The 11,712-nt window shown below is 42.7% G+C and overlaps 1 long non-coding RNA gene across 1 annotated transcript; it reads left to right on the top strand.

Moving 5' to 3' along the window:
* The first annotated feature begins 4,619 nt into the window (after window positions 1-4,619).
* Window positions 4,620-8,705, top strand: LOC120518774. Its single transcript, XR_005631295.1, has 3 exons — window positions 4,620-4,660; window positions 6,233-6,507; window positions 7,835-8,705. It is a non-coding gene; the product is annotated as an uncharacterized LOC120518774 (long non-coding RNA).
* The last annotated feature ends 3,007 nt before the right edge of the window (window positions 8,706-11,712 follow it).

Genomic DNA, 11,712 nt, shown 5'->3' with positions numbered 1-11,712 from the left:
ATATCCCACACTTGTTCCTCCACCACCTTTCAATCCCCTTAAAGTCCCCAAACCCACAGGCCCCTTATTGGAATGCCCCCTGATTGAGATCCCAGAACCCCCCCGACATGATTCAATGCAACCTGCAGGAGCTAATAACCCCACTACTGTAATGATACATCGTAACTGAGACATTCAAGAGCTGAAGGACGTTGTGTCCGAATTGCCTGATCCCAAAGTCATCGGTGTGTTTAAAAAATTCATAGAACAATTACAGCAGCTGTATGATATGTATAAGCCTAATGCCGCAGAATGGACTCAGGTGCTGTGGAGAAAGCTTGGCACCACATGGGAGACTGTCAATCATGGACAGCATAACGGAAACCCGTGGCAGTGGAACGAGGCGTTGCCTCGGGGCCGGGATGAAGGTCCCTTTATTACGCAATGGGAACATGTTAAAATAATATTAAGGACAAGTATAAGAAAGGCAGAGACTGGTCTCTTATCTCGGCTGCCAAACAGAAAAAAAAGAGACAGTAGATGAATGGGCACACTGAATTTAAGAGTTAATGGCAACACACTCCGGCCTTGAAAATCCAGACAACCGAACTAAAACTGCAGTTCCTCTTTTGTTTCCGGACTTAGAAGCGACATTCAAAACAAGGTATCCTGTATTAGATGAGAGGCTGCCGCGTTTGAGGAAGTAAAACGTCACGCAGCGCATGCTGAACAACAGAGCAAGCAGAAAGAGTCAGACACCCAGACAAAGCTGATTGCAGCACAAATGAACTATTACACTGGTGGGGCCACTCCCGGCAGAAGTCGTGGACGTGGAGGATTTTTCCGGGGACAAGGGTGTGGACGGGGACAAGGTAGCGGATATATGTTACCTAATCCAAGTGGATCATCCACTCAGCTGCCTCCCCTCCAGATCCAAACGCTACACCATATGCTTGTTACGGGTGTGGTGAAATGGGACACTTCTGCCGCAATTGCCCTCACAAGTGCCCACCCCCTCCTCCACCACCTGAACAATTTGATGTTTCATGGACATAGGAATCCGCAGGGATCCCCAGCCCTTCTCTTCAACTACCTTTGCTCACCCATAATTCAGAGACTGATCCATTATTGACTTTGCTGGCTGGTGAATGGCACTGAAACTGTTTTCCTCGTGGACACAGGAGCCACGCGCTCAGCCCTTTCGCTGAAGGAGGTCCCTGCCTCAAGAGATTCTTCGAGTTCAGCTGCATTCCAGTGATTCCACTTTAACACACTGATTTCTTTTAAATCAGCTCTGTCCAGTTAACCTCTTAGGAAGGGATCTCATGACAAAACTTTCTCTCTCCATTTCAATGAAATGTTTCCCCACAAACCATCCTTCTTAAAGCCCTTCACTCATTTTCCTCCTGCTTGTTTCCCAATCTCCAAGCCCCTGACACCCTATTGCACTGCCCAATATTTCCCTATAGAAGTAGACACCCCCTGGCTAGAATCTTTTCTTTCATCAGGTACCTGCCCGAAACCCTTCACATCCCCTGCATTTTCATTTCCCCACAAAAGCTGCTGCATTTGTACATCTTACATATTCACAGAATATTTGTTACCTCATATTTCTTTAGCTAAATCAAGCACTGTCCATTGGGTGGAAATCGGATCATGGGTAGAACAATGTCTTAATAGAACAGACTGGGTACATGTTGCTTCAGGTGTTTTGATACCTCAGACCATTTAATAACTAAAGTTGTGCTTCAAACTGATTTTTTAGTACATCGTACATTATGCTGCACTTCCCTTTCTGCGTTGTCATTGCAAACTACTTCCCCTTCTTGGCTCTTAGCGCTTCCTGACTCTTTGTGGTCTCAGGGTAAAAATGATTATGGAAGGATAGCCCATTGTGAGCCTCTGGTGATCTACCCTAAATCTTCTTTCCGTCCGCACGTGCCCAGTATCCTCTGTCTCCTGAAGCAGAGGCTGGCATCTCCGCCGTACATTCCGATCTTGTGAAAGCGTGCGATTATTCCAATTAAATATTCTCCAGTTAATTCTCCCATTTTACCTGTAAAAAAGGCTGACGGTTCATGGCGTTTTGTTCAAGACTTACGACAAGTGAATGCTGCAATCTTTCCTAGAGCTCCTATTGTACCTAATCCTTCCACTATTCTTTCTGCAATCCCTCCCTCTGCTCGTTATTTTTCAGTAATTGATTTAGCCAATGCTTTTTTCTCTATCCCGTACACCCTGACTCGCAATTCTGGTTTGCTTTTACTTTTGAAGCGCCGTTGGACATGGACTGTCATGCCTCAGGGATATACTGAAGCCCCTTGTGTGTATGGACAAGCGCTTGCTCAAAATTTAGAAGGGTTCTGGCCAGACCGAGGTAGTACATTAATACAGTATGTAGATGATATTATGTTATGCAGTGCTACTGAAGAAGATTGTGCGCAAGATACTAAAAAACTACTGCAGTTTCTGGGGGACAATGGACATAAAGTTTCAAAGGCTAAATTGCAATTAATTCAAACAACTGTACAATATTTAGGTCATGACATCACAAATGGAATAAGAGCTCTCTCTAGCGATCGCATTAACACCATTCAAAATCTTCCCAGACCTGTCACAAAACAGCAGGTCATGTCTGTATTGGGCATTCTGGGTTACTGCCGGCAATGGATTTTGAATTTCACTGAAAGAGCACAGCCGTTACAAAATTTAGCAAACACCCCTGGCCTTCCTCTTTCTGGTCAGGTGCAATGGTCCGAGCAGGCTGAGAAGGCTCTCTGTGACTTAAAAAATGCACTTTCGGTGGCACCAGCCTTGGGCCTCCGGACTTTTCTCGTCCCTTTACTCTGTTCGTGGACGAAAAGGGGGGATATATGAATGCAGTTTTAACACAATTACATGGGGATAAACAAAGGCCAATAGCTTATTTTTCGAAAAAATTGGATCCTGTGGCCGCAGCACTTCCGCCTTGCCTTAGGGCTGTGGCTGCCACAACAGAAGCTGTGCTAGCCAGTACAGATATAGTGCTCATGAGCCCCCTAACAGTAAAGGTGCCTCACGCTGTACATTCCATTTTAGTACAGGCTAAGACCTCCCATCTCACTACTGCTAGGGCAATACACTAATTGCCATACAGAAATAACAAAGGTTGTAAAGCCTCGAGTAGATCTACAAGAAACACCTTTAGAAATTGGAGAAAATATTTTTGTAGACGGATGTTCTTTGCGATTGGAAAACGGAGCACCCTCAACTAGTTACGCAGTGGTCCAAGGGGACCGCCTGCTGGAAGCAAATCGAATTTCATCAAGTTTAAGTGCACAAGCAGCTGAATTAATAGCGCTCACCCGAGCATGTCAGCTGTCCGAAGGAAAAATCATAACAATTTATACAGATTCCAGATATGCCTTTGGAGTCTGCCATGATCATGGGGCATTATGGAAATTGAGGGATTTAAGACCAGTACTGGCAAGCCCATCCAACATCAAAAGTTAATCGAATCCCTCTTGGAAGCCATAACTAAACCATCAAAACTAGCGATTGTTAAATGTCAAGCTCACACAGGAAAACAGGACCTTGTCAGCAAAGGAAATGAATTGGCAGATTACTTTGCTAAAGAGGCTGCATACAGTAACACACCAATCTCTTTATTCCAACAGAGAAATGACAAGGACCCGATAATCAAATTATTTCTTTACAGAGTGCAGCCACGGACATTGAAAAGAAAAAGTGGTCCAAAGAAGGATCCCTCTCTGATGGAGTCTGGACTCATCAGCAAACTAACAAACCTTTTCTCCCAAAAGCTTCTTTTCCAGGTATGGCAAAAATAGCCCATGGCCTCGACCATGCTGGGAAAGATGCCATGGTTCAAGATGTTGAAAAACATTGGGAAGCTGTAGGCTTCTCTACATATGCAGAGCAATTCTGTAGACGCTGTGCATTATGTCAAAGGTTTAATGTAGGAAAAGGCACTCAGGTAAGTCCCGCCGTTACTCCTAACCCAATGGGTCCGTTTGAACACCTCCAAATGGATTTTATTGAACTAACACCGTCTAAAGGTTACCGATATTGCCTTGTGATTGTCGATGTGTTCTCCCGATGGGTAGAAGCTTTCCCTTCAAAACGCAATGATGCCAAAACGGTTGCTAAAGCACTAATTAAAGAAATTATTCCAAGATGGGGCATCCCGCAAAAGCTACAGACAGATAATGGTACTCACTTTGTGAATTCCATAATAAATGAATTGACTACCTGGCTACAGATCAATGTACATCATTACTGCAAATACCATCCACAAAGTGGGGTATTGTGGAACGATGCAATGGCACCCTAAAAGCTAAGCTTGCAAAAATTTGTGAACAAACCAATTTATCCTGGCCAGATGCTTTACCCCTGGCTTTAATGGGATTGAGGGACGGACACACCGGCAATTGGGGCTATCGCCGTTTGAAATCCTGACCGGACGACCCATGCCCGTTGGCATGGTTATAGGAAATGTGAACCTGCATACTGTGGACAATGATCTTCTCTCTAGTCTTACAGGCCTCCGAGCGTCCCTGAAGGAAGTCCACGAGCAGGTTAATCAGGCTTGGAGAACCAGCCCTCCATCTAAGGACTCGCCGATTCCCTTGGGCACCTGGATCCTGGTTCGAGACACCCGGAGGAAACATTGGCATCAGCCTAGGTGGAGAGGACCGTTCCAAGTTCTTTTGTCCACACCACACGCTGTAAAGGTTGAAGGATTGCCGCCTGGATTCACGCCGCACTGCAAAAGATGGCACCCATAATATACATACTCTTGTTGTTTTTTCTTCCATTATCCACTTCACGGGTGACACTGACTTTCCAGGTTGAGGAAACTGCCTCATACCAGGTTGACTTTTGTGCAATTGTTCTGGAGTGATGTGTTTGCAAACACAGGACCAAATGACTGGGGTTATGAACCCTGGCAGGCTACTCAGTATGGCCTAAAGACTCGATTCTCTATTTTAAAGGGACATGCCTCTCATGAGTGTGCTAAGAATCAGTGTAACCCATTAATCATTACTCTAAAGAATCCTTCTTTGCATGATTCAGGAACTTATGTCTTAGCTGCATATGCAAGTGGTCATGATCCCCGAGGACTCTTTCAAATTAAGGTCAAGACACCTGCTCCCTCTCCTCTGTCCCCCTTTCCTACTTAGTTTTTGACTACTGCATCCAGCGAGGAAAAACCCTAGTCCAGGCTTTGAATCTAACCACCTTAACAAGCACGTTCTCAGTAGAAACTGGTTATGGAGACCAGAATAGATGGTTACTTATATTATAACCAGCAGCGTTTCCTTAATTTTACTAGAAATGCTATAGAAGGTATTCATGAACAATTAGATCGTACCTCCCTAATGACTTGGCAAAATCGTTTACTTGCTGAGAAAGGTGGAGTATGTGCTATGTTTGGTGATGCTTGTTGTACATATATCCCTAATAATACTGCACCTGATGGGTCCATTACTCGAGCACTAGCCAGCCTAACATCTCTTTCCAATGAACTTGCCACTAACTCAGGCATTTCTGACCCTTGGGATCGATGGTTCATGTCCACCTTTGGGTCATGGGGCCAAAGGCTAAAATCAGTATTTATTTCTTTGGCAGTAGTATTCATTGTCCTTTTACTTATCGGATGTTGCATTGTTCCTCTTATTCGCTATATAATATCCAAATATTTCACTGCTTCTATAGCCAAGGCCTATATGCTACACGAGGAACATATGCTCCAAATTGCCTCTTCAGTTTCCTCATCCCTTTCCCCCTCTCCTCCTCCTTCCCCATCCCTTACCTCCACCTTCTGAATTTTCTTCACTCTTTGTCATGCCCAGATTGATAAAAAGGGGGGAATGTGGAAAAATAAAAATCAGTTATTGATCAAATCTGGTGTGCGTGACAAGGGCCACGAGAAGTCTGTCTTGCGACAAGTGCAGCTTCTGTTTTCTGTAACGAACAAGAAGTTACAAGTGCCCAACTGATGACCTTTAAAATTGTGTAACTACTGATCCAAACAAAATTATTGTAAAGATGTAATGTCTTGAAATTCTTGTGCAACTAAAGTCATAAGGTCAAATTTTGCGCTTAGCATTATAAAAGATTTAGGACACCGACACCTGGGCGCAGATGAAGGGCAGGTGTCCTAGGACTGTGCTTCTCTGTCATTCTTACCTTTGCCTGGTGTGTATTAATAAAATATTTTTTACTAACTTTAATTATATCTCTCTGTCTTCAGTCACAAGAAATGACACTAGAGAAAAAGTGTCCACAGAGGATAACGGGTGTCTGAAACAAGAATGGAACAATCAGTTCAGCGTCACAGAGCAGAATATTTCAGTTGCAGTTTGTCATTTCTTATTATCCAGAATTTCTCTCAACAATTAGCCTCTCATCATTACGAAGATCATTAGGAAATTACCGCATTCAGTTTCTACAAATTGGTAGACACACCTGAGTTATCGTGCAGATGGTCTACACAAAGAACTTTCTGTTCCGTGCATTAACTACGAGGTAACTCAAATAATTTCTTTTTAAGAGATAATCAATTGTTATTGTGAGTTTTGCTCAGTAAGAGAATGCATTTCATTAGTAAAGTGACACCCTGAATTTATTCTGATGTCAGGAAGTTTAAACAAGACGTTAAAGAAAACACTACTTAGGCTCAAATAAATGGAATGAGATTTGCATTCCCTATTATTTAATCCTGGATTTGGCACAATTTCCGTGTGTTTTGAAAGCACTGTGAAGAAATAAAAGTTAGCCTGCCATACGATTCAGTCAGTTGCATGTTGATGCTATGACATGGCCACCGTTCTCATCACCCCAGGAACAACGCATCTTCCTTGCAGTTTAAAACCATTGAGGAAGCAGACAGATTCATTTGCTTTCTGCTGCTTTCAACAGCCCTCTTCTGTGATTCATTTTTCTTATCCTTGCGGGTCAGATGTTCGTAATCCCACTCCTGACACCAACCATGGGCAGAATGACAGGTCTCTACAGCTTATATTTGCACAAGTTTACACCATGCCAGTTTAGAGGTGCCATTATGCGACTCTTCAATTCCACCCGGGGGAGTAAATGCTAGCATTACTCAAAGTTATTGTCTGCTTTTTTATTTTTATTTTTTTTCATTTTTCATTTTTATTACTATTTAATTTCATATTGTTTTTTTTGTATCAGTATACTGCTGCTGCATTATGTAAATTTCCCCTTGGGATTAATAAAGTATCTATCTATCTATCTATCCATCTATCTATCTATCTATCTATCTATCTATCTATCTATCTATCTATCTATCTATCTATCTATCTATCTATTATATAGTGCCTTTCATATCTATCTATCTATCTATCTATCTATCTATCTATCTATCTATCTATCTATCTATCTATCTATCTATCTATCTATCTATCTATCTATCCAGTTAACCCCATCAGCACATCCTTGGGAATTGGGAATCGTACAAAGTGAGTAGCAAGAGTCTGGGGAGCTGGCAGCGGTTCTGACCCCTACACCCTGGTGCCACATTGACATTTATGTATGACGCTAAATGACCGAGCGTATCAGATAACACAGCCAGCCAAATCCCAAAAGACGGACCAGGATGAAATTTAAACGTGGGAGGATATGTGATAAATGAAGATTAATATAATTAAATGTTAAATCCGACACATGGGAAGTTAAATTGTTAGATGTGATTTCACAGCGGAGGACTTAACAGTTGGAAAGTAGGACTTTGTAATAATTTATGTGATTTTATATCAGTAAAAGCAGTCATCTGTGTTTATAAATGGCAAAGTTAACTGACTGACTCACTTATTCACTTTTTCCTGTTTAGATAAAAAGCTGAAATTTGGCAGGATGGCGCACCGAGGGCGGTAGGTATCAGCTAAGAAAGGAAACTTCGATATATCAATGTTTAGGGATTAGAAAATCGGCACAACTAAAAATAACCAAGTACCCCAAAATCTCAAAGATGATTTGACTGAAATTTAGTGACGTTATAGAAAAATGAAAATTAGCCAACATGTGTGTTTTATGAATTGTTGATATTTGTTGATAGAAACGCTTTAGCGAGAGGCCCGTTCCAACACACCGCCTCCTTTTTTCACATCTCAGCATTGAGAATCCATCGCACTGGGAAATGCAGTCTGCTGGATTTTGGAAATGAAAGCTTACAGCAGAACGACACCACTGGCCAAAAGGGTTGATGGACAAGGGAAGGAGAGGAAGTGTCCTGCTGTAAAGGACCACACACACACACACACACATGGATGGGTGTCCCAACTGGAACTGGTTCCTTTCCATTAACAAGCCAGGAGACCAATGTGACAGAACCATGGAGGAGGGCTTCATTTCAAAACTACATACCTCTCCAAAATGCTAGATGGCAGCATCCCTGGGCTCTGGGAGCCATTCCGATACCCGCCATGAATCATGGGACTTGTAGTGCAGTAATGGCGGCCCTGCTGGGATCCATGGATGCCACCAGAGGGAGCTACAGGGAGTTGGACTCTCTGCCTTAGGGAACTTCCGATTGGCCTATAAAAGGAGTGGCTCTACCTCTTTCAGCGCATTGGAGTCAGGAGGAAGAGGGCCACACTTTGGGAGGAAGAGGAGTTTAAGGAAAGATGAGAGAAGAAAAGAATCACCGTTGATCGTGTTTGTCTTGGTTAGAAAGGTATTGGAAGAATTAAAACCTTTATTTGAACGCGTGGCTTTTTGTGTGTGTAAGTTGTGTCTGGGGTTTGGGGCTTTGTGGCACCCCCTGTCTTTCACAAATGGACAACAAAAAAAGACCAGATGGTATGCATAGTCCATGGAAAAAATAAAAAACTCTCAGCAATGGTTTGACAGATTTGATTGAAATTTAGTGATTTTGCAGAAACAAGCACACTAGCTGACTCGTGTTGTCATCAATAATGCAGTAATGAGTAGGATACGCTAATGCACCATATCCTGATTTCAGCTCAGGAGGGTAAATGGAGCCGGCGTCAAGTGAAGAGGTGGCATCCTACACGGGTTGTGTGCTGCGTGAAAAATGAGCTGTGAGTGGATGAAGGGAAGTTAAGTGAAGCTCAAAGAAGATGTGCTTAGAAATTGCTGTGGCTGTGGTGGCCAGAGGTGTTCCTTCACCACAGCTCAGTTAAGGAGTTGAGAACATCAGAAATGTGACAGACGAGAGGTGGCCGTTCATTTCATCAAGCTTGTAGGATCAGCTAATAGCCAAACTGCACCAATAGCTCATCCAGATCCTTTCACAAAGCTTTTCAAGGTTTCTACTTCAACTCCATGACTGAGTAGTTTGTCGACCGCTGTCAACACGTCATGGGCGGGCCAGACCTACCAACATGTCATCTAACATAGAAACACAAGAAATGTGACAAATGAGAGGAGACCATTTAGCCATTTCTTTGGCTAAAAGCTCAGCTGACCAGATATCTCATCCAGATTCTTCTTAAAGGTTGTTAACATTTCTGCATCAACTCCACAGCTCAGAAGTTTGTTCCAGAGTCTCCGAAATCTTTATGTAATGAAGAGCCTCCTTGCTTCAGTTTTAAATGCCCTTCCCCGTAACTTTGAGTATGCGATTTACCAATTCTGCTGGACCTTCTGTTTCAAAGCCTTTAAGGGTTTTGAAGACCTGAGTGAGGACTCCATGCTGTCCCCTCAGCTCAGACTAAACAGGTTTAATTGACAGTAGGACATGTCCTTAACTCCCAGGATGCCCCTGGCTGCTCTCCTCTGCACAGCTTCAAGTGCTGCTCTGTCTTTGTTGTAGTGTGGTGACCAGAACTGCAGACAGGACTCCAGATGGGGTCTCACTAGTCTGGCCATAACGTTCCTTGATTTATTTTCTGCAGTTTTAATGAGACACCCTAACAATTCATTTGCCTTTTCACTTCTGCACATTGTGTGGTGAGAGATTGGTGGAAAACGTGCGTAGTTCCTGGTTTTATTTCTTTCCTTCTGTTCTTTTCGTTAGAATTTTTAAAATATCATCGCATGGGCCACGTAAATGTGTAAACGTCTTTGCTTTACGTTAAAGTAAAATATGATTCAGCATTAGACCTTTACTGACTGGCTATAGCTTATGGAGTGAAGTCATATAAATAAAATTAAAACAACAATAACAGATGAATAATAATGAACTGTAATACTGTGTCCTCCAACCACCCATGATGAACATATGACAGGCGTTAAACTCGACAACAAATTCTTGAGTGGCCAAAGTAAATACCCACATCTCAAGTTTCCTTCAGTTAGCTGACATCCGTTTTATGACACAAACGTGGCGACCATTCCAAGTTGGTGGTTTGCTCCATTTTTTATTTGATTTTTCCATCATTTTGCGTCTTCTAAGTTTACTTCAAGTTTCTTCTTGTTTATAATTTTCAGTTCCCCACTTTTTCTGAGATGACCTGTGGTTTCCGCGCACTGTTCCTGTTACAATTTTTAAATTACTTTTGATCTAAATCTGCCAACACTTTATAACTCTACAAGATTACACTTCAAAGTGTTACATTCAAATCTGATTGAAGCAACCAGGATCTGCCAGAGCAGCGCTTTCTAGTGGGCTGAGGGGTCATTGCAAGGGGGTCACGGCTGGACCTCAGACCAAACCCTGACCCCCCTTCCCCACAACCTCTCCGACAATTGTGTTTGATTTACAGCCTCAGCCATACCAGTGGACCACAGCTGACCACAGACTAAACTCCATGCACTGGTCCAAAGATTCACAGCAGCAGCATTGATTGCAGCCGATCCTGGATGATTTCTCAAACTCGTGCTCAATTCACCAATGAGGAAAAACATTGACGCTCACTCTTAATTTATGTAATGCTCTGATGATCTGTTCATCGTATGGGACCCTCCTGCTTTGAGAATAATGCTCAGGATTTGACCCCACTCCACTCGCTCACATAATCATGAAAAATCCATGGAGGGGAACATTGGGTCATCAACACACTGGCATGTGAAAAACGGAGTCATGGCATCACAAGAGTTGGGAAACACCGTGCTAGAGGATGAAATTATATTTATAACCCAAAAATTCTCATAATTCCTACTAAAGACCTCATTAAATTCAAAACAATATAAAATTCTGCTATGCAGTGACCATCAACACCAAGTCACCTCAAAGCCAAGTAAGTAGGAAAAGCTGGAACTGGTCTACGACAGGAATGTTTTACTCATGGACAATTGTGTAGGATGTCCAGTTATTCACTTCGTGGACTTGTCTTCATGTCCAATTATACATGACATTGCAGTTTTTGTGGGTGTCCCCTATTTTTGGCACTCTTGACCATAAAAAGATCTTTAGTTGAATTTAGGACCATATTATGTCCAGAAAATTACAATCTTAAGATAAAAGCCTACAACAATAGGCGTCTTCAGCAAAAATAATCAGAAGGACAGTGCAGTCCGCATCAATCGACCCCCCCAATGGGATACAAGGGGTCAAAGTCACTCCTTATCACAAAACTTTGAAAAAATGGGCATCGCCAATCTAGGCATGTGGAGTGTCATTTTATGGTTACTAATCACCAATATGATCGTATTTTTGATTACTGATTTGTTACCGGTGGTCCTAGCCCTCTAAGAGGCACTCCCCAAAGGTCAAGCATAGGCATGTGAGGTATCGGTTCAGACTACGTCGAGGTCGCGGATTACAAATATGAGCATATTTTTGCTTTTAGACCCTTTATTAGGGGT

Source organism: Polypterus senegalus, chromosome 18 (assembly GCF_016835505.1).
Source record: "Polypterus senegalus isolate Bchr_013 chromosome 18, ASM1683550v1, whole genome shotgun sequence".
NCBI classification, from domain to species: Eukaryota; Metazoa; Chordata; class Cladistia; order Polypteriformes; family Polypteridae; genus Polypterus; species Polypterus senegalus.
The sequence above is the reverse complement of the archived record's forward strand: the minus strand, read 5'-3'. Positions and strand labels throughout refer to the sequence as shown.